General features: G+C 49.4%; 1 long non-coding RNA gene across 1 annotated transcript in view; it reads right to left on the bottom strand.

Moving 5' to 3' along the window:
* Positions 1 to 557: 557 nt before the first annotated feature.
* LOC113258762 (uncharacterized) overlaps positions 558 to 20777 on the bottom strand; it is a 64253-nt gene continuing 44033 nt past the window's right edge. The window contains exons 3-5 of the long non-coding RNA XR_003317349.4: positions 4560 to 5460; positions 3355 to 3764; positions 558 to 1352 (exon numbers count right to left, since the gene is read on the bottom strand). This is a non-coding gene — a long non-coding RNA (uncharacterized LOC113258762). The remainder of the gene's footprint in view (positions 1353 to 3354; positions 3765 to 4559; positions 5461 to 20777) is intronic.

Below are 20777 nucleotides of genomic sequence, written 5' to 3'. Positions count from 1 at the left end.
AAGGGATGGGTTCAAGGGTTGGTGTGGGACCCAGAGCATGTGGTGTCCCATGGACAACAGAAGGACAGGGGCATTCAATGGTGGATAGACAAACATACACTGAGTGCCAGCACAACTCAGGGTTTCTTGGGCTTCTTAGGAGCAGTTGGTTGGTTTTATTGAATGATCAGGTCCTCTGCTAGAAACCAAGCCCAAAGATAAAGGCAGAAATAGCCACAAGGAAGGATATGATCATCACAGCACAGCTCTGCTCCTCATGCTGGAAAGAGTGGAACAGGGAAGAGAGGGGAGGGAAAGGAGGGAAAGGGGAAGAAAGAAGAGAGGGATCTAGGGAGGGAGAAAGAAAAGCTAAATGCCCTTAGGAGCCCCGGGGAAGCAGGAGATCATTAACAAGATACAATTCCTAGTTCTGATATCCACAAAACACACCCGGAAACCATTTTGTCATGATCTGGAAGGTCTCTGTGAGAAAGGCACAAAGTTACTGATTGACATACCTGCCCTGTGCCAACGCATGCTGGACTTGGAGGATGCAGGTAATAACAAGAGCAATAGTAGTAATATCCAGAGTTTATTGAGCACTTACTATAAGCCAAGTAACACTCTGGGCTTTTTACATCTATCAGTGCAACCCTTAAGGCAAGAACATTTATTATCCCTATTCTACAGAGAAAGAAACTGAGGGTCTGGGCAGAACCAACCGACCAAAGAAGCCCACAGCCCAGGGAGGTGACCAGGGAGTGGCAAACTCCTCCAGGTAGGATAAGAAGCACCATGATGGACACCCAGAGGCAGGGGTGGAGTGTCACTGAGGGGAGGGGAGGGGCAGGGAAGAAGGAGGACAAGTGAGTCCAGGGATCTGAGCCGGCTGGGACCAGGCATCAGGAGCCAAATGGGAGGAGGCTCCCATGCGGGCTAGGCGGAGGAGCTGGGCTCTCTGCAGGGGTGACTTGGAGATCTTCAGGACAGGGCAACTGGCCCAGGCTCAGCCCCGTGATAATCCTCCTTGGGCTGCCTTGCCTTCTGATTAAATAAGCCTGAGTCCCTCCAGGCTGAAGGACTCCTAATCCCAGCCTGGCACCTGTCCTGCACCCGCCAGGCCCTCTGGCATGCTCTCCTCCAGCCTGGGTCACAGCCCAGGAATGATGGTGGGAACGAGGTCACAGGGAGAGGCGGGCTGCAGCCTGGGGCATGAAGACAGCATGAAGTCACCTTCTCCAAGCCCAGGCCCTTCCTGGTGGAACTTTCCATTTCTCATGTTGACATCATGGGATGAAACATGTTGTTCGAGCTTCTGCAGCCTCTTCTATTCCTCAGATCCACATGAAAGTGTCTGGCCTCGATCACCCCCACTGCAGAAAATAACAATCATAACAACGATGGCGACCATTTATGAAGCACTCCGTGCCCGGCGCTGTGGTTTGCGTGTTACCGCATGAAATCAGCAGTAGGAGGGGCGCCTGGGTGGCTCAGTCCATTGAGCACCTGGCTCTTGGTTTGAGCTCAGGTTATGATCTCAGGGGCATGGGATCGAGCCCCACGTTGAGCTCTGCGCTCAGCACGGAGTCTGCTTGAGATTCTCTCTCCCTCCCACACTCTCCCTCCCACTCTCTCTCTCAAATAAATAAATAAACTCTTTTAAAAAGCTCATCAATAGGAATAGCCACAAATAATAATAATAGCCTCACTGTGCACCAGGCATGCTCCCAGGGACCAGCCATAATACAGCCTGCTAAGGCAAAACTGCTGAGGTCTTCCTCATTCCACATTCTGGGAAACCGAGGAATTTGTCCAAGAGCGCACTGCTGGGCAGAGACCAGCATTCAAAGCAATGACCTCAGTGACCAAAGTCTGTGTATTTGAACTTGGCTTTGGGCAGCAGGGGTTGTCCAAGAGACAACCAACAGTGTCCCTGAGGTCCAGATCGTCTCCTCAGTCAGTGCATTTCCCTCCTATTTTGTGCCATAGTCTCACAGAAGGGGGACCCAGACTGGAAAATTGGATTCATGGCTCCATGATCTAGAAATGAACTTGCAGAATCCCAGCCTAGACCTCATATACTAAGAAGAGCTCCTCAGCTGGGACACTAAGTACTATCTCGGGTGACTTCTCACCACAGCTCCTCCATTCAGCCAGACCTGTTGAGCCCTTACTCTGTGCCAGGCGCTACTCAGCAAGGACTTAGATGCCATTATACCTCTTTTATGAAGAGGAAACTGAGGCACCAGAGGGGAAGGGACTTGCCCAAGGTCTCACGGCTATTAAGTGGCAAAGCAGGGACTTGGCCATTTCCAGAGCTCAGCACTGACTGCCTAGCAGACCCCTCTTCACCAACACTTCAGAGCCAAGAGGAAATCACCCGGTGACCTGCTCCCCCAGACACAGGTCTTCTCCTGTCCCCTTCTGGGCGAGCTGCCCAGGCTGTGTACAGGAGTCTGCCATGGCCCGAGAGAAATACCGTGTCTCTGGGCCTGCTTTCCATGCAGCCTGAGCTGCCTCAAGGTCAGGACCCAGACCCAGTGGCCCTTGGTGTCTTCAGCACAGCCGCGGGCCTGGCTCGCAGGAACCCGCCACCAGCCCGAGTGCACGGGGAAATTGCCAGACCCTCGCGCTGATGTCCCTTCTCACCGTCCCTGGCTCCAGGGCTACGGCTGCCGTGCACCTGCCTCTTCACCCCCACACACGTGCAGTCAGCTGTTTTGTTTTTCTGTTCTTCCTCCACCCACGATTCTGAGTTCAGCAAGAAGAGCTGCTGGGTCTTTCAAAGGCAAGTGTTCTTTCTTGTTGCCACTTGATACTTGATTGGATTTGACAACAGAAGGTGCCAGACACGAATACGTAAAGCTAGGGGACAGTATGCCTCGAGGGTCCCTGGGAGAGGGCTCAGCGTGCCCCAAACCCGGTGCTCACTGCTTGGGCCAGCTGCTGACAGCCTGCTCTTGGTTCCCGCTCAGCCCTCCCTGCGGATGACCCAAGGCAGGCACCTTAACCTTTTCTCATCTGGAAACAGGTGTGGAGTAACAGCATCCCCACGCCAGGCTGCGGTGAAACTTGCATGATATCAGAGCAGAGCTAAGCGCTGTGGGCTCAACCCCCTCTCTGTGCCCTTGCTGCCACTGTGGCTACCGTTATCCCCCGGCTTCAGCAAGCCCAAGATGCCGCAGGTCAGCAGCCTGCAAACACGGCCCACGGGCCAAACCTGCCCTCCCTGGGTTCCTGCACGTCACGCCGAACTGGGGCACGGGCACGCCTGCTCTCTCACTCGGTGTCCCCGCTGCTTCCTTGCTACAGTGGCCGGCAGAGTGGAATTGTGACAGACACCAGTGGGCTCTCAAAGTCCAAAATATTTACTACCTGGCCCTTGACGGAGGAAGCTTGCCGACCGAGCCACAGACTGCGGGGCACACCGTCGTTTCAGGCATCGCTGAGAAAGAGAAGGGTTCCACCAATTCAACGATGACCCACCATCGGTGTGCGATGGATCCAAATCTCAGAGATGATAAAATGTGAAGAAAAAGAAAGGTACTTGGGAAGTTCAATGAAATATACTGTCATGTGTTTTACTAAAGGACTTGATGAAATGTTAATTCCTCATTTTTTTTTTCTGCCCCCAACAACATGTTTAGACTTAGGAACCCTTTCAAGCTTCAACGCTGAACACAGAAGACAGCCTCACGTCCGGTCCCTCCGCTCTCTACGGCCGCATACAAGCTGTGTGATCTGGGGCAGGCGCGTTCACCTCTCTGACTTTCATTTTCCTTCATCTGGAGAAAGGAGAGAGAGTGCCTACCTCACGCTTCTAGAATAATCAGCACGTGGTTCACAGACAGTAAGCACTCTGTAAAGCAGTGGAAATTACGATAACTAGTTTGAACGTTCACTTATCTTGACCACGGTATTTTCTGCCGAATGCCCAGAAATCCAAAAGCCCCACAGGGATCCCCAAAACAGCACCCGTGGACACAGTCTTGCTCTGCTTCTCGGCCAGAGTGAACACTGCAAGTTCCCATGGCCCCCGGGAGTCCCCGCTGCTGGGGGGGCTGTCCTGTCCTTCTCTGTCATCTTCCAGCCGACCTGGGGTCCAGCGGTCCCCAGGCTCACCATGGTATACGGCCAAGATGGCAGTTCTGGGAGAAAACTGGTTGCTTTTTCCTCAGGAGATTTTGGTGTTTCTGACTTAGATCCTGTCTCTTTGGCTCCCTTCACCAGAGCAGAGTGGGTGAAAGGTGGGCTTGGGGACACTGACAGTGGCTTCCTCCCCCTTGGGACCCAGAGTGACCCGAGTGCTGGAGATCCTTGAAAATGACAGCAAAGGACCGGCACCAGGGGCAGCCAACAGAAGCTCTTTTGTGTCGTCAGATGTCACTCCACCAGCATCTCTGAGAACACCTCTGGAAACTTCTCTTGAAACCACTGTGCACTTCCCGGCAAGATGGCTCAGGAGCTCAGCCTTCAACACGGCCCTGCTGCTCCAAACACTCAGCTGGGGCTGGTCCAACAGGAAAACAGGACGCCAGACACCCAGATCCAGCCCTCAGGGTGTAACGAATTAGACTTACCCTCTGCCGCCAACAGCTGTAGAACGAGGAATTCGTAGGAAGCGACTGTTTCATTGGACAACAGGCCGTAGAGCTGTGATCTTCGAGTGGTTTCACATAAGGGAGCCCCATGTTTATCTAGACTCACCGACTGGGGGATCTTTACACATTTTGGTGCAGGGAAGAGGAGTGCAAACACAGCAGTGTTCCCACCGGACAGAGCAAATAGAGCTCGGCATCCGGCACCCCAAGGCAGCTGGGATATGCAGAGCAGAGAACCCCAGAGGAGACAGCTGCATACGGAAGGAGCTCCAGAAACCTACATGAGGAATCCCTCCGTCTCTGGCTGAATATCAAGCTGCATATAAACGGGCGAGTTTCTATGAGGTCTGGAGGAGATTAGCGGGGAGCCAGAGAAGAGGGGGTGAATAATAGAGAGTCTAATTTTGTGCAGAGCTAGGAGACTCTGGAGTTGAGACCAACCCAAACAGAGAGGCACTGTGTGCCCTCAATCAGGGGACAGCCCACAAAATCCACTCTTGCAAATAGAGGATGGGGTTACTGCACACTTACCCTAAGAAAGCCTAAAACCAGCCACAATAGACTGAAGGTGATCTTCCAGGAAATTAATTTCTTGCTCTAATGCTCTGAAAAAAATACTTTTGGAAATGCTCTTTGAAAAAAAAGAAAGACGAAATTTCCAGACTCTCAATGATATACAGCATATAGACAAAAACTATTAGATGTACTGAATAGGATTAATGGCAGCTTAGACACTGCCAGACAAAATATTATTGGACTTGAAGTTGTAACAACAGGAACTAACCAAAATGAACCTCACAGAGATAAGTGAATGGCAGGGGGAGGAATGAGCAGAGGCTCAGTCAGCTCAGTCATGCCAATATACGCACACTTGCAGAACCTAAGAAGGAGGGGAATAGAAAAAAAAAGATTAGAAGAATTCGTGGCTGGGATTTTTTCCCAAATCTGATGAAAACTATAAACCCACAGAACCAGGAAGCTCAATGAACACCAAGCCCAAGAAATATGTTAATAAGGTACGTCGTGATCAAGTGGCACAAACCAAGTAATAAAAAAAGAAGTCTTTTTTTAATGTTTTTTTTATTACATTATGTTAGTCACCATACAGTAAAAAAAATAATAATAATACTGTGCTATATTTTTGAAAGTTGCTAAGAGAATAGATCTTTAAAGTTCTCATTACAAGATAAAAATTATAACAATGTGTTGTGATGAATGTGAACTAGACTTATTGTAGTGATCATTTCATAATATACATAAACATTGAATCATTATGCTGTACACCTGAAATTAATATAATGTTATATGTCAATGATACCTCAGGAAAGAATTTTTAAAAAGCTTTTGCATTCAACTTTATAACTCTTTGCCGAGCAACTTTATTTTTTAGTAACTTTGATAATTTATTTACACTGAGATGTATCAAATTATGTATGAAAATTAGTAATTTTGTAACTGTGATAATAGCAGGGTAATCAGTTTTTAAAAATTATTCAAAGCTTATTTTTCCAGCAAAAGTAAAATGAACGAAAATTTAGTTTCTTAAAAATTATTTTGAGTAAACTTAATTATTAAGTGTTGCTTGATATGAAAAAATACACTACATCAAAAATTAATGATGTACTGTATGGTGGCTAACTGAACATATAAATAAATAAATAAATAAATAAATAAATAAATAAATAAATAAATAAATGTCTTAAGAGCAGCCAAAGGAATCAAGCACATTACATAAACAGCAACAAACATAAGGATGGCAACAGGTGTCTCATCGGGGCAAAAAAATGTAAGCCAGAAGACAACAGAGTAGCATCTTCAAAGTACTAAAGAAGGGGCGCCTGGGTGGCTCAGTTGGTTAAGCGTCTGCCTTCGGCTCAGGTCACCATCTCAGGGTCCTGGGATCGACCCCCACAGCGGGCTCCCTGACAAGCCGGGAGTCTGGTTCTCCCTCTGCCCCTCCCCCGGCTCATGCTCACTCTCTCTCTCTTAAATATATAAATAAAATCTTAAAAAAAAATAAAGTACTAGAGAAAACAAGAAAACTAAACCTATCCTTCTATACCCAGAAAAAAATACCTTTCAAAAATAAAAATGAAACAGAGACTCCTCAGACATAGAAATGAGGAAGGAATGCGACGCCAATGGTCCTGCATTGCAATTCAAGCAGGCTGTCGGGCAGGAGATACAGATGGAAGGGCGTCTATTCTAGCGCCTTCACACTATCATATAAATTTTAGAAGTGGCTTGTCCATTTCTACAAAAAACTTGTTGGGACTTTAAAGAAAACTTTAAACTCATGCTGCCTGATTTCAAGATTTATTATAAAGCTACAGTATTCAAGACAGTGCAGTATCGACAGAGAGTTGGACAAACAGGCCAATAGGACAGAATAGACGCAAGAAATAGACCCTTACTTGCAGAGTCCAATGATTTTCCACAAAGATGCCAAGGTAATTTAAGGGCACACTTGGATGACCCTAGAAGTGAGTGTCTCCTTAAATTTTGTGCCCTAGATGCCCCCCACCCCTGTTTCTCCCTGGTCCCTGTCCTGCTGTTGAATGATCACAAAGAAGGTATGGTTGATGAAAATGCTTACTGTTTTGGGAAGGTATCAGATTGGTGTCCCCAGACTCATGCACATCCAGTCTCTCAGCTTTGCCCCAGTGGCATCACCTGGGAAATGGTCCCCTTCTTTCTCAAGCTGACCAAGAGTCTTTGCTGGTTTTTCATTTCTAGAAACAGCCCCAGCTTCCCCCTTGGAAATGTCTAATAACACAAACTGGGCATGATGTCCCTGCTTCCTCAATCAAGTGACAGCAGGTGTCAGTGGCTGAGGCTCAGCCCATCACGGCCAGCTTCAGTGGACAGTTGACCCTGCAGCGTCTTACCACAAGCACCTGCACCTCTCTGCCCTGGTAAGCTTTGCCCAAGCACCATAACACCCTTGCCCCTTGGTGTGACTATTCCAGGGAGTGGTCCACATAGTACCTTGGAGGGATCCCAGGAGGACTGCGTCCAATTACCCCCAGCATTATTCCCCCATGGATTGGTTTTCCTCCCTTCCCTGCTTCCCTTCCCTTCCCCCTCCCTCACCATGCTTCCTGGATCACCTCCCAAGTCAATTACTTGTACCCAAAGCTTGTCTCAGTTCTGCTCTAAGAGGAACCTAACCTAAGACATTAACAAATATGGGAGTTCCTACAAAATTCCAATTTGTCAGAGCAAGGGGCTGACTTTTCTTATTAATATGGGCATCTACTCTAACATTTATGAACCGAGCTGAGAATGTCTCCTGGGTTTGCCTGGCTGTCAAATGGACTATATAGCAAAGGTCAGGAGAAATCTAAATCCAAACGAAGTACTGTTACATTGCTATTGATTAATTTCACCTTTACAAAGTCATAGTGACCCTTGTCGAATCCAGGCGGGGGCATGTGACAAAATCCATACTTGCTCTCGGTATTCACTCATTTTGTAGAAGTGTTTTTTGTTTGTTTGCTTGTTTTTAAGATTTTGTCTATTCATTTGAGAGAGAGCGAGCACGTGAGAGAGAGCGTGAGTGCGGGGAGGAGCAAAGCAAGAAGCAGACTCCGCCCTGAGTGGGAAGCCCAACTCAGGGTTCGATCCCAGGACCCGCTGACCTTTGGGGTGCAGGTGCAGGTGACTTGTGTGTTCACTGCACTGGGGAAGCGCCAGTGTTGAGGATGGGAGGTGCTTTCTGGGGTGTGATGGTTAGTGCACAGAGTCTGGAGCCAGGCCGGGGGGATTCCAGTCCTGGCTCCATCACTTGCCAGATCTGTGGCTTGGGGCCAGTCCCCTCGGCGGGCCTCAGTTTTCTCACTGGTTAGGCACCTCCCCGACGGAGCTGCTGTGAGACTTACGTGGACAGTCAATAGAGAGTAACGCAGCGTGCACGATAGCACCACGGCGGGCCACAGGAGGGGCTGCGCACATCTCAGCCAGCATACAGTCACCGCTGCCCCAGTCTGAGATCAGTAAGCCGTTCTGGGTTTTTACCCGCACTTGGAAAGTTGTGCACTGACCAAATATTTCGGATGCGGAGTGAGCAGTCAGTCGGGGTCAGAGAATCAAAGGTCTCAGCTTTAATAGTGTCACCAGAACAAGTCACTCCATGGCTGAGCCTCTGCTTCCCCACCCAGAAAATGAAAGAGAATCTTTTACTCTTGTGGTTCCCAGGTGGGCATCCCCTGGGGAGCCTTCATCATCCTGGCACCTGGGCCCTACCTACAAAGTAGGTAGTGGCCTGGGGTGTGCCCTGGGCTTCCCGAGGTTCGGAAACTTCCCAGGTGCTCGTCATGACCCACCAAGGACGAGCAAGCAGCACGTCCTCAGGCTTGTTCTCCCGGGACCACCTCCCACAAGGAGACCCGGGATACAGTGAAAACCCACAGGGATTTTTTACCTGCAGGATCACTGTTTAAAGTACATCACAACGCCCTGATATATTTTGGTAGAAACTGAATTCCATGCGCTGAATCAAGATCTACGCCCACCATGGTCATGTTGGTCTCCACCCCACTGACAAATCACATTTCGTCAGCACAGAGCTCACTCCATATGGACCTGAAATCCATTCTCTGCTTCTTCCAAGTAGCTTTTGCTCTGGGTTTGTTTTATTTTTAATTTGTAATTGACCTGTGATTTTTCCTTGGGGTGAACTTTATAAAATACCTTCAAATCCTTTAAGAAACTAGGAGGAGCATAAATCTTAAGAAAATGTAACTATAGATGTAATTCATCAGCAGAGTCTGTGAAATTTCTGCAAATCATTTGTGGAAGGGAATAGTACATAAATCCCAAGTAATTGGACTTACATATGTAATTTATCAGCAGGGATTGATAAGTGCACTGCCTCCGAATTTTCTGGCCGGTGGAAGAGATCTCAAGACTCTTGACAGACAACCCATTGCAGGGGCACCAGGGAGAAGACCAACATCCTCAAGCGGTGGGGGGAGGGTGATTTCCCAGCACCATGGCAAGCTCTGTAGATGGCACCACCCCAGCATCTTCTCGCCTCTGGAGGGTTCACCAGCTCCCCTCATAACTAAGTTGCCGGATTGAGCGATAAAAAAAATACAGGACACCCAGTTAAATTGAATTTCAGATAAACAACAAATAATTTTTAGTGTAAGTATAGCCCATGTATTATTTGGGACATACTTATACTAAAGAATTATTTGTTGGATAGGCATCTGTATTTTATCTGATAACCCTACTCATAATCTCCCAGCCCAGATTAAATTCCCCAGTCTCAAGGGGGGGGAGATGGTGTCAGAGATAAACTGTTCCAATCACTGCTTTCCACAGAACTCTTGCCAGCCTCCTTTTCCTATCTGAAGTGGAAACCGCTGGTTTTTCCCTAATACCAGTCTTTACTTCTACTTTAGAAACAGAACACCATCTCCCACTGACACAGCTAGGTTTGGGGATATGATTAACTTCTGGCCAAAGGGACAGAAGAGGAAGTGTTGTAGGGTATGCCTGGGCGTAATTCTTAAAAGAAGCTTCCCTTCCTCCATCCTATTGTTTAGAATGTTGTTGTGTTGGCTGGAGCTCTAGCAGCCGTATTGGGCCACATAGACAAGGGTCACATTCTAAGTATGGTGAGGTAGAAAGCCTGGTCCCTGGTAACCTCATACAGCAGAGCCACCACATCTGCCCTGGACTCCCACCTCCAGACATCTTTTACAAGATGAAAAAATTAAATTCTATCTTGTCTTAGCCAATGGTATTTGTGGCTTTTTTCCAAACCAGAATATACCATCCTTTAATCCAGCAGATTTCATCATTTTCCAGTCAAAATTAAGTCAATCCAGTTTAAAAATCCAATCTTGGGGTGCCTGGCTGGCTCAGTTGGTTAAGTGTCTGCCTTCAGCTCAAGTCATGATCTCAGGGTCCTGGGATGGAGCCGCACATCAGGCTCCCTGCTCAGCGGGGAATCTGCTTCTCTCTCTGCCCCTCCCCCCATGATCTCCTCTCTCTCTCAAATAAGTAAACAGAATATTTTTTAAAATCCAATCTTATATTCAATTTAAATCCTATCTCCTTCTTTCCACCAGGCCTGGTCATGTTAGAGGCTCTTGGGTGAGAAAGAGTAGACAAGATGTAAGTAACTCTTAGGAAATGGGGCCCAGGGCATTGACCAGTGCTCGCCAGAAGAAGATGAGTCATTTTGATGGAGGATCACAGGAGGCTTGCAGGAGATGAGGGCACTTTGAGAAATTGGGCAAGATTCCAGTGGGTGGACACCGTGTGGGGTAGGGGCTCTGTCCCCAGTGAAGGTGTGAGCACTCACGGAGGCACGAGCATACAGACAGGTTTGGGAGTGGACACTGGGGACATGGGGTCCACTGAGAGGTCCACCCAGGCCATGTCCAGGGCAGAGAGCAGGGCTGCTGGCACCTACCCTCTGGCCACTTAGCATGACCCTCCCCCCTGTGGCTGCCAGGAGCTCCATGAGGCTCCCCTGCCCCTCAAGCTCTCCAAGAACAGAAGCCCCCTGCATTCTTCTAGTTGGGTTCTTCAACCCAAATTCGAATGACCATGTCTGTTCATTCTCACCCTCTGATTCGCAAATCTGAACGAGTCTTTCACCCAGCTGCAAGGAAAGCAACTCCCAAATCTGGGGTTTATTTTGGGGGTATTGAAGTAGAGTGGCCCGGCAGATACCTGCCCCCTCCCTTACCTAGCCACACATGGTGGCCAGTTTTACCTTATGGGGCCCTGAGCTTCTTGGTTATGGCTGATTGGACAGGAATGGATGCCTGTCCCTGACTGGACCGATTGGAATCTTTCTTTCTTCTGGTTAACTGGAATTGGGACTCAAGAGTCCAGTATAGAGTTTGCCTGAAGGGAGAGCCCCTAACCCGTCCAGTTCCTTCTCCTTCAGGGTGTGGCCTCTGCTGCTTGCACGTATCAGAACCATGGAAAAGGACTTGAACCACGAGAGAGCTTCTAGGCCTCTTAATGCCTTGGTCTCTCCATCAAAAGATTGGGAAAGGCAGCGACCAGGAGCCAGTCCCTCCGCAGTCACCGTGGGCCTACTATGTGCTCACCAGTGTGCCAGGCAATGGCTGCCTCCTCCAGGGCTCCAAGCCCCTTGCAAGCATCATCAGAGAGGGTAGAAGCGCGAGGCTGCCTGTGTACATGACTTCAGCACCGGAACTATCATTGCTTCTCCTGAGAGCCATTGAATCTCTGGCACGCGGAGACCCTTGGAGTCAGTTTCATTAGAGGAAAAGCCAACTTAATTCCAGCCCGGCGAGGAGGCTCTGAATCAGACGGCTACCTTTTCCCTCCAGCGCATCTCCGGGCTGACCCCCCGGGTGCCTTTCTGTCAGGGGAAAAATTGGACCACCCGGCAGTTATTGACGGAGATGGCAGACAGACATTGATTGGGAATATGGAACAAGTCTCTTTCATTTCCAAGTGCCAGCTGCGAGCCGGTGATGGACGGAGCTCAGTGTGATCTTGCACCTCCTGGAGCGGGGATACAGGGAAGTCGGTGAGCGAGGTCTGCCGGTCTCTGTACGGTTCAGGGACATAATCAGCCTCAACAAGTCACCGACCTTAGAAGGAGGAAAGTAATACCATGACCTGGCAGCAGCCCCTGACTCGTGGGTTTGCAATAGTGAAAAGGTAAGAGTTTAAATGACTTCACAGGAGTGGCTGTCTGCTTTCCCCAGCACAGATGCTCTGCCCCTCCTTGAATCCTCCTGCCCGCTCCCCCTCCCCCCGCCCCTGCCCTGCAGACACTTCTCCTGGAAGGTCACACAGCTGGCCTCCCTGTCCCCTGACGCTGTGCATGCTGGTTCATCCCAGAGCACATGCCAGGGAAGAGCAGGTCCCCAAAGGAATCAGGGTGCTCACGGGGAAAGGAGAGGGCATGGTGCTGGGCAGGCTGGCTTCAGAGCTCCAGGGCGCTGCTGACTCTGAACTCAGCTAGGTTTTTAAGGTCCTCCCTGATGTCACCGCTGCCTGTCACAGCAGTGACCAAATTGTGTCGCATGCCTGCTTTACCACCGTGACCTCAGCACTAAACCCCAGACTCCTCCCCCTTCCCCCAATAGTGCATGTCTGGTGAGTTTCCAGAAAGGTTCTGGAGAATTCCTGTGGTCGCTGGCTTCAGCAAGGCTCCTGAGACTCAGTTTCCTTCTCCAGACCATAGCTCGCTCTTGCCTGGCTTACTCAAAGCCATTTTCCAGCCCTCCCAGCTGCATAGAAAGCCTTTTAAGCACAGATGCCCTGACTTTCCGTGAAGGAAATCGAAGTTCCCCCACCAGCCCTGACAGCGAGGGTTTGAAGATTTGAAGATTGGTGAGAGTCAGCCTGCCTCTCCCTCCGCCTTCCTCTCTGCTGGGTCTGGGAGAGGGGAGAAGGGGAGGGGGTTGTCAGATTGATGGGTAGTGAAGTGCCTCTGGCCACTGAGTTGTCTGCTTGCTGTTCGGATTTTCACCATTTCTTTGACTTTTCTTGTAAGGCCTCACACTCCTTTTGGAACTAGGCAGGGATATAAACATCACATAAATACACAAAAATATCAAAAATAGAGATGTGTCATTGGGACCCAAGGGCTGAGTGGCCCCACACCTGCTCTACTCAGGAAGGCTGTAGTGACCGACTCTTTCACAAGGACCTTCCTACTCAGAGTGGGCTGAACTGAAGGCCGCTGGCTGCGCTGGACCACGAGCACCAGCAGGCAGGGCCGTTCTGCCTCCGCTCGCCACCGACCCCTACAGGAGCAGCCGACAGAAAGAATGCATGCAGGAATGAGTGAACGCATGGACCACGTTCCCATCAGGACAGGGGGTCTCCCGGAGAGCAGCCAGAGCCGGGGAACCTGAAGCCCGTGTCATCGGTCTTCCTGGAGGTGGCCAGGGGTAGAAAGGGGACACCTGCCAGGTGCATCTCATTGGGAAAGTGCCCACGAAAGAAAGACCTTTGAGGAATCAGCATGTGTCCCCCTCACCTTCCCCCAGCCACCCCCGACCTCCCATACCCCCCCCCCACCAGGCCACCTTCCCCTCACCTGGTCTCCTGCTTCTCCCCTCCCATTTCACTGTCCATTCTCCTGACCACAGCCAGCTGATGCTTTTAAAATTGGAACTAAACTTTCAGAGGCTTCTCATTCCACACAGAACAACATGCAGAATCCTTCCTCTCCAGGGCCTAAGAGCCCCTGGGATCTGCCCCCAACCCAGTAAGTCACGTGGCTCACCCCCCTTCCCATCACCCACTCGGCTCGCCCCAGCAAAGACCCTCTTCGGGGACCTTGCACCTGCGATGCCCTTTGTCCAGATCGCTCTCCCCCACACCCCAGTAGTCCCATTTCTCTCCCTCGCTTCCTTCTGTCCCTGCTCAATGCTACCTCCTCTGAGCAGCCTTCCCTGATTGCTCAGGTAAAACAGCTGCATAACTGCCAGACTCTCCATACACTTACCTCGCCCTACTTCCTTTAGGGCACCTCTCCCTGCCTGGAATCAGGCTGCATAGACTTGTTTGTTTATTGTTGTGTCTCTTATTGAAAAGAATAAGCAGGAGAAAACATCCAGTGGAAAAAAGACAGTCTCTTCAATAAATGGTGCTGGGAAAATTGGACAGCTACATGCAAAAGAATGAAACTGGACCACTCTCTCACACCATACACAAAGATAAACTCCAAATGGATGAAAGACCTCGGTGTGAGACAGGAATCCATCAAAATCCTAGAGGAGAACACAGGCAGCAACCTCTACGACATCGGCCACAGCAACCTTTTTCATGACACATCTCCAAAGGCAAGAGAAACAAAAGATAAAATGAACTTGTGGGACTTCATCAAGATAAAAACTTCTGCAGAGCCAAGGAAACAGTCAAAAAAACTAAGAGGCAGCCCACGGAATGGGAGAATATATTTGCAAATGATACTACAGATAAAAGACTGGTATCCAAGATCTACAAAGAACTTCTCAAACTCAATACGTGAGAAACAAAGAAACAAATCATAAAATGGGCAGAAGATATGAACAGACACTTTTCCAATGAAGACATACAAATGACTAACAGACACATGAAAAAATGTTCAAAATCATTAGCCATCAGGGAAATTGAAATCAAAACCACACTGAGATACCACCTTACACCAGTTAGAATGGCAAAAATTGACAAGGCAAGAAACAACAATTGTCGGAGAGGATGTGGAGAAAGGGGATCCCTCCTACATTGTTGGTGGGAATGCAGGTTGGTGCAGCCACTCTGGAAAACAGTGTGGAGGTCCCTTAAAAAGTTAAAAATTGAGCTACCCTATGATCCAGCAATTGCACTACTGGGTATTTACCCCAAAGATACAGACATAGTGAAGAGAAGGGCCATATGCACCCCAATGTTCATAGCAGCATTGTCCACAATAGCTAAATCGTGGAAGGAGCCAAGATGCCCTTCAACAGATGACTGGATTAAGAAGTCGTGGTCCATATATACAATGGAATATTATTCCGCTATCAAAAAGAACGATTTCTCAACATTTGCTGCAACATGGACGGCACTGGAGGAGATAATGCTAAATGAAATAAGTCAAGCAGAGAAAGACAATTATCATATGGTTTCTCTCATCTATGGAACATAAGAACTAGGAAGATCAGTAGGAGAAGAAAGGGATAAAGAAAGGGGGGTAGTCAGAAGGGGGAATGAAGCATGAGAGACTATGGATTCTGAGAAACAAACTGTGGGCTACAGAGGGGAGGGGGGTGGGAGAATGGGATAGACTGGTGATGGATAGTAAGGAGGGCACGTATTGCATGGTGCACTGGGTGTTATACGCAACTAATGAATCATCGAACTTTACATCAAAAACCAGGGATGTACTGTATGGTGACTAACATAATATAATTAAAAAAATTTAAAAAATAAATAAATAAATACATAAAAATAAAAATAAAAAAATAAAAAATAAAAAAAAGCCCCCCCCCCAAAAAAAAAGGAAAGAAAAGAGAGCTTTGTGGGGACAGAGACCATGACTGCCTAGCTTGCCTCTAAACCTCAGTGTCCAGCACAGGGTACCATGCAATCCATATATGTTGACTAAGTTCATTCCCATTTTAGACATGAAGTGACTGAGACTGGGAGAGGTGATGAAACAACACCAGAAGACGAGTGTAGACACTAGCCCCATCCCCTATCTGCTGGGCTCAGATTCCCGCCAAATCAAGACCGCCGGTGGCCGCCCCAGCAGGCCCCGAGACCCGAGCAATGCAGCCCCGGGATAGAGGACCCTCAAGGCATTGCTCAGAGAATGACTTTTGAGAGGTTTATTATATTTGGCAAGAGATAATTAACTGTGTCCTTTGTATCAAAGATATTGGAGGAAGAGTAGCCCTGGCTTCTGCCGGTGCCCGGGCAGTTTTGCAAACCAAATTATTACTAAATATAAATACTTAATGAGGCTTGTCCTGCAGCTCTCCCTTCTTTGTCCACAGTCATTAAATACAATCTCGCCGCCGAAATTCAAATGGGGCTGAGGCTTCTGTGGGAGAAGGGAGATTTCAAACCCATTCAAGATCCCAATTAACTTTCTTTTTTTAATCTTAATAGCAAATGAAGAAAGAAAGCAGATAGAAAGAGAGAAGAAGCCAACACTTCTACAAAGTCCTATCGGGGATTGCAGTGGCCCTCAAAATGCCTGTCCCCCCAAACCTTAGAAGGTGACTTTATTTCGAAGTATGGTCCTTGCAGATGGTTCATATTGGATCAGAATGGGACCTAAATCCGCAGACTGACATCCTATAGAAGAGGAAAGAGGCACCCAGAGACACATAGAGGAGGAGGCCCTGCGATGACACAGGCAGAGACTGGAGTGATGTGGCCACAAGCCAGGGACACCAGGAGCCACCGGAAGCTGGAAGGGGCAAGGAATGGATTCTCCCGCGGAGCCTGAAGATGGAGTGCAGCGTGACCGACACCTTGATTCGGGGCTTCTGGGCTCCAGAACTGTGCGAGAACAAATTTCTTTGTTTCAAGCCACCCAGTTTGTGGTCACCCGTTCTGTCACTCCTACTGGCTCTTTGGAATGTTCCCCAGGGCCCGCCTGCACTCCTTTCCATCAGAGAGTTGAGTGGGGCCGGGAGCAGGAAGCCAGCGGTGGTTTCTGAGTAGGCGCTGGCCAGCCCTGCAGCTGCACCCAGACTGCCCCAGCCTCTCCCCCCGGCCCTCGGGAGGCACCCTCAGCTCACTCAGCCTCAAGCACCTGCCAACTCTTACTGGGTTCCCAGAGAACTTCCTGTTCCCCTCCTCACTCCCCACCCCCTTGGCCAGAGACTGCACTTGGGATGAGCCTCAGCTGCCCCCACCACCATCAAAGGAGGTCAGCCCTGACCTCACCTGCTGGCTCACCTGCTGAGGGAGAGGGGACAGATGTCAGTGCCATGCCACTCACCCTGAGATGTTCCCGGAATGCCCTGGGTGGCCCGTCCAATGCAGGTGCTGATGCGGTGTTGGGTGGGAGGGGGGGGCGACACTATTTCTAACAAGCTCCTGGCCACTGCTGCTAGTCCAGGGAGCACACTGGCTAGAGAAGGTCTGCAGAGGGCTCTCTGCTCCTGAATCTCTAACCGGTCTGTCCTGAAAGGACCAGATGCTTCAAAGACTGTAGTGAAGAGACACACCGCAGAAGGTATCACAGAGAGACCACCTCTGCATGGGCTCTGGCTTGGATCTGTTCAAACAGGGAAATGGGCTTCTTCTCTAGCAGAGGAGAGAGCACAGCACAAACAGCTCTAAAGAGAAATGAGGGTGAATGCTCTCTTCTCAACAGGAAGAAGGGGATACGTAAAGTTACAGGTACATAAAGTTGTACGTATTCGATCCCACTGAGGGCTCTTAGAGGGGAGCACCTGTGAAAAATCCTCATTTCCCCCCCACAGAAACGGACTAACATTAGTTGTGCACTCTGAGCTGTCATCCACTGACTTGTTTAATATCTAGGAGCACCCTGTGAGATGGGTGCCAGTGTCTCCATCTTGCAGACAGGGAGACAGAGTTTCAGAGAGGGTAAGTGACTCGCCCGAGGTCACACAGCCCACACATGCTTCGCAGAATCGAGAGCCCTGGCTCTTTCCACTCTGTAACACGTGTTGAGGGGTAAGCAACTTCCAGGGATCATTTCCCACCTGAATGATCCTGCGAGCACAGACAGAGGAGGGAAGACTGGGCGGACCTGCCAAGAAATACCAAATTTGGTTACCAAATGAAACTTTTTGGTAAGAGATCAAGAGGGAGGAGATGTCTTTGCCTCCTGGGAAGGAAGGAGCCTCCCTAAGCCGAAAGAGTGGGAAATGGTTAGAGTGGGGTGGGAGGACAGCGAGATGGAGCCTGGAGAAATATGGAGAAATTTCCCAGCGTTTCCAGGAACTGCCACCTCCCCCTTCCTGAGTCTGTCCTGGGAGGAAAGAGAAGCCCCTGTTCTCCTTCACTACACTCTGCAAGGCTGAGGCCTAACCGGGGGGCCATGGAGCTCAGTGAAGGCCACAGTACCCCACAGGCTTTGGAGGGGATGTTGAATTCCCATTGGAGGGATCAGGGCTGAGTCTGGCCAGTGTGACCTCGCTTTCTCATCCTTCATCAGGACAGCCTGGTGGAGAGCCAGCCCAGGCGCTGGCCAAAGCCTGGACTCTGGACTGAGACAGACCTGGGTCTGACCCCTGGGCCATCATCTCCTGCGTGCTCAGCCCCAGCGTGCACAGCCTTCACGGCTGGGAAAGGGGGTAACTGGCCTAAGCAAAATAATTAAGCAAATTCACCCCAACCCAGAGAAACGAAAGCAGACAAAGGGGTCCTCCCCATCGAGACTGGAGCTTCCCCCGGGGCCACACTCTGCAGCCACCTGCCGGTGCCCCACCCCCACCCCCAGCCTGGAGGTTCCTGCTGCCTCCTTACCAAGAACTTCTCTCTAGAGACCTGGGTGCCGAAGGAATAAATGGCTCAAATGCCCCCTCTTTTTTCCCTGAAGACAGATCCTTAGCACGAGAATGGGTGCAGACTGTGAGCTCCACCAGACCCGAGACCATGCCCATCTCTCTCTCCCTCAATTGCCAGGGCCTGGCACGCAGGATATGCTTGAGAAATCACTTCGAGTTTACGGAAAAGTGAACGTCAGAGCCAAGCTCTGGAAATCCCAGGCGATCTTAAAAAGCCGGCAGTCGTGCAAATCCTCCAGCCGGGACTGTGACCGGCGCTGTAGTCGGAGCGCAGACACGCCGGGGCCGGACAGCCGCTTACAAGGACAAACCCTTATCAAGAATTCCGACCCTTCGGTGCGGCAGCACTTTATCTCCCGCTACAGAATGGATTGATCTCGATGTCAGAACCGAGCTCACCTCCAACTAACTCACACCACAGATTAGAAGCTGATCAGACGCTCTGTTAACGCGGCACTTTAATAACAATATCGCTTAGATCTCAAACTGCTTAATTAGATTTTACTCATTGCCATCACTCGCCTCATTTGAACGGCTCGTTTATAATTTATGGTCTTTAGGCATTTGGTTGTTCATTTGTGAAGTGGGAGGAAAACAATCACCAGGCAAAAGGAAAGCTTAAGAAGAAAAGGCTCTGACTTCTCCCAGGGGCTGAGGGGCTGCAAAAGAGCCTGCAGTGCGCCTCTGCTGGCGGGGGCTGCGGGGTTCCTCTACACGGCACCCCCCCACCCCCGCTGCCAGCTCTAAGCCCTGGGGCGGGCCCACTCCTCCAGCGCAGGAGGGATCCTAGGACGCAGGCCCCGCCCATCAGCTGGTCTGACTCCAGTGGGGCCCAGGCATTGGTTTGGGATTAGGCATGTGACCCAACCCAGCCAATGAGAGTGAGCCCTGGGATATTTGTGGCAACCACTGGGAAAGAGACGGTCACCCCCTCCCCCCATCCAAGGCTGCCAGACAACAGTCTGCAGCTGCAGGAGGCCAGCTTCCCTCCCGAGGTGGGCGTCCCAGGACTGAGAATGGCGCCAACACACAGGGAAGCAAGACAGGGACATGGGGAGGACAGATTCCTGGCAACGTTTCTGAGCACCTGGCTTCAGCCATGCTGGGACCACCCCTTGGATATTTTAATTTTGTGAGTCACAATGTTCCCCAGTTTCCTTTAGCCTATTTGAGCTGAGTTTCTTGCACCTGCAACAGAAAGAAGCTCAACTAATTATAATGTCAGAGACAATCCTCATGAGAAGAGTCTAGTCACCAACTCTTCTGCAACCCCATTAGCCACTAATTTCTAAGCATTAAAAAATGTGAAAAGTGCTATCAAGATGCCATTTTGAATTCATAGGGAAGAGAATAATTGTCTTAGTGAGGCTTTCTCTGAGTTACCCAGAATTTCAACATCACCCCAAGCCCCCAAAACATAACACATCCCTTTACCCTCCTTTATTTTTTCTCCTTAGCACTTACGATCAAACCCACCAAAATATTTCACTTGTCTACCTTTTTATCATCTGTCTTTCCCCAGCAGAATGTCAGGTCCATACATAACATGGAATATTCTATGTTTTGTTCACTGGTATGTTCTTGTATCAGTGAGAACTGATACAGAGTAGACATTTAGTAAATAATTGTTGCATTTGACTATTGAATGAATGAATCTCTTGTAGGAATTATACTCAGCTACTAATAGGCTATGAAAGCAAACAGTATGAAAGTTTACTTCTCCTGCACATAAAAGAAATCCCAAGCTAGATGGTCCAGGGTTGCTGTGGCAACCGCACATTGTTCTCCAGGACCCAAGTGCTTTCTCTCCTTGGATTCCCACTGACCTCAGTGCATAATTTCTTTCTTCAAGGTCATCTTATGGTCCAAGATGGCTGCTGGTGCTCCAGCCATATCATCTGCATTCCACGTAGGGAAAAAGGAGAGACTCTACGTGCATTCCCAGAGAGCAAAGAAACACTTTTATCTCCATCTCACTAGTCACCTCTGGCTGCAATAGGGGTTGGGAAATGTAGTCTTTTAGATGGGCACATTGCCACCCAAGATAAAATCAGTCTTCTGTTACTAAAGATGTGTCTTGGGTAGGCAACTAGCAATCTCTGTGGGGGAAAGACAGCAACAACAACAACAACTAGAAGCCATATAAAAAGGTCAATGATAGCATATCTGTATACTAGAAAACTGTTTAGCCATCAACAACTTAATTTTTGAACTCTTACTAATGTGA

This window comes from Ursus arctos, unplaced genomic scaffold, assembly GCF_023065955.2.
Source record: "Ursus arctos isolate Adak ecotype North America unplaced genomic scaffold, UrsArc2.0 scaffold_16, whole genome shotgun sequence".
Taxonomy (NCBI): domain Eukaryota; kingdom Metazoa; phylum Chordata; class Mammalia; order Carnivora; family Ursidae; genus Ursus; species Ursus arctos.
Note: the sequence above shows the minus strand (reverse complement) of the source record. Positions and strands in the feature narration are given on the sequence as shown.